The sequence below is a fragment of the Pteropus vampyrus genome, unplaced genomic scaffold (genome assembly GCF_000151845.1).
Source record: "Pteropus vampyrus isolate Shadow unplaced genomic scaffold, Pvam_2.0 Scaffold11, whole genome shotgun sequence".
Lineage (NCBI taxonomy): Eukaryota > Metazoa > Chordata > Mammalia > Chiroptera > Pteropodidae > Pteropus > Pteropus vampyrus.
Genome location: NW_011888792.1, coordinates 11248062 through 11250776, shown reverse-complemented (window position 1 = coordinate 11250776; position 2715 = coordinate 11248062). Strand labels below are relative to the sequence as shown.

Genomic DNA, 2715 nt, shown 5'->3' with positions numbered 1-2715 from the left:
ATGTGTATTTTTATCACAATTTAAAAAAATATGTGCAAAACAATGGTCTAGCCAGCTTTATCTTGGAAGGAAGTCTAGAGGAAAGTTTGTGAAGCAATAAATGACGAGATTGTAAAGAATTTGTATTTTTTATAAAAAGATTTGACTATGTGTTTAGACACATCTTGAGAACTGAAGACATGTAGTATAGGCTTCTGAGTTTGAGGTCAGTGTAAATTATAAATTAAATGTTTGTGAGCCTTACTTGCCTTATCTAATGTGATCACTGCTTGGAAGGAAGCTCTTGGAGGGGCAATGTGGGTACCTGAAACTTATCAATAGTGCAAGTATCAAATAATCATGACAATTGTTAAATTTTTTAATAAACTTCTCTGTGCTTGGTATAGTGTTAGAAGGATAGACATTGATCATATAAGCTAAGTATTATTATTCCAATTTTACAGATGAAGAAATTAAGGATCAAAGATGTTAAGTTGCTTAAGTTCCTATACCTCATAACACACATAATTCACACGTAACTGGATTTGAAGCAGGGTAAAATATATATAGTTTTTAACTTTAGCTGCTGCAGTGTCTGAGAAAAGATATCTAACAGTAAACAATTATGTGGCAAAGGACTTTAAAGAAATAGGAAGAAAATATTCTCTGTAGCATGTATTGGAAGTCTTATTATTCTTACTGAAAATAGGAAGTGAGGTGATCCCTAAAACCTTTTGAAATTTACATGTGGTAGACTTTTGGGTTTGTTCACAGAAATCTTTTTTTTTTTTAAGGCAAGGCAACCCTTGTTTGATCTCACAGATTGCAAGGAATTTGTCAGTTTACAATCCCTTATTTATTTGTTTGTTTGTTTGTTTGTTTGTTTGTTTGTTTAATTTTTTTATGCCTACAGCACTTGGTCTTCCTAGGTGGTCTCTCATTCAAGTACAAACCAGGCCCGACCTTGCTTAGCTTCCGAGATCAGATGGGATCAGTCTTGTTCAGGGTGGCATGGCCGTAGACTGTTCACAGCAATCTTTTAAATCATGTTATTGAAGTATAATTGACGTATGATAAATGTACCCATTTTAAGCATAGAATTTAATGTGCTTTGATATATATACCTATAAGCCATCAAAATCAAGACATAGAACTTTTTCATCACCCCCAAATTTCCAAATGTATTTTATTAGTCAGACTCCCTCCTGCACTCTCCTGGCTTCTTCACCCCCAACCCCAGGCTCCAGGAAAGTTCTACTTTGCATTCTATTACTATAGATGAGTTGTTTAACCAATAGTTTTTGGCTATTATGGGTAAAATAGCTATGAACTTTCAAGTACAATTGTTTACATGGGCATATGTTTTCATTGCTCCTGGATAATTACCTTAGAGTAGGATTATTGAGGTGTAGGTACATGTTTAACCTTATAAGAAACTGTCAAACTATTTTCCAAAGAGGCACCATTATGCAGTCTCATTACCAATATATGAGTTCCAGTTTCTCCATATTGTCACCAGCATTTGGTATTGTTGGTCATTTTAATTTTAGCCATTCTAGTGGGGATATAGTGGTTTCTCACTGTGATTTTAATTTGCCTTTTGCTGGTGATTAATGACGTTGAAAACATATTCACATGCTTATTAGCCATTTATATATCTTCTTTTGAGAAGTGTCTGTCAAAATTCTTTGTCCATTTTTAATTGTGACTCTAAGTAGTAAAAATTATGTATGTACTCTGGATAGAAATATTTTGTCAGATACGCATTTTGTGAATTTTTTTTCCCCAGTCTGTGGTTTGCCTCTCCATTTTCTTAATGGAATCTTTTGAAGAGTCTAGTTTATTAATTTTTTCTTTTATGATTATTGATTTTTGCATCCATTAGAGAAATCATTGCCTATCCTAAAGTCACGAAGTTTCTTTCTATCTTAGAAATATTGAAGCAGGTATTTTATAATGGGCATTTACTCTGGAGCAGAGTCATGTAAACTTGAAAATTAATAAATAGCAAAATAAATTGCTAGATGTCAAATTATGGTTAATGGTTTTATGTTGAAGATAATGATTTGAACAATGTCATTATTGGAAACAGATGTTTTCCAAATTAGCATATCACCTCTATAAAACGAAATTTCTAGCCTGTTATCGAACAGTGGGGGCCATCACTGGTGCCACACTTGTGAGAGTTGCATACGTGCATGGCAGAGAACAAAATGAGAATAGAGGCAGACCAAAACTAGAATCAAGGCAGACATGACGCAAATCTGACTAAGAGTTCTGCTAATATGGGAGTGACAAAGGATAGTTAAAAGCAAGCATATATTATTAATAAGTTGCATATATTTATGCTCATGTTAACTTTAGTGAGTTAAATATATTTTATTTCAAAACACTAATCATTTATGTTTTCCTAATGAAAGTTCAATGATTTATTCACTCCAGGCTTGAAGTAGAGATACCTGAATTAAGAATACCAGTCAACATTCTAACGCAAGCCAATAGCCTGGCACAGCTCTTTACAGAGGCACATAAGGAGCTTTGTGTGATTCTAACATGGAACTTAGAGTAGATGACTTTGAAAGCAGAGGGAAAATCATGACATTTCTTTGTCATTGAGGGTTCTGATGAAGTGAATAAAAGAATAACCCGTTGTCCATTTGAGAGCTAAACTTGAACTGAACATTTCTTTACCTTCTAAAATGTTCAGTTAAGTGCTTTTGCACTTCTATTTTCCAG

The 2715-nt window shown here is 33.6% G+C and overlaps 1 pseudogene; it reads right to left on the bottom strand.

Moving 5' to 3' along the window:
- Positions 1 to 883: 883 nt before the first annotated feature.
- LOC111731910 lies at positions 884 to 1002 on the bottom strand (annotated as a pseudogene).
- Between the last annotated feature and the right edge of the window lie 1713 nt (positions 1003 to 2715).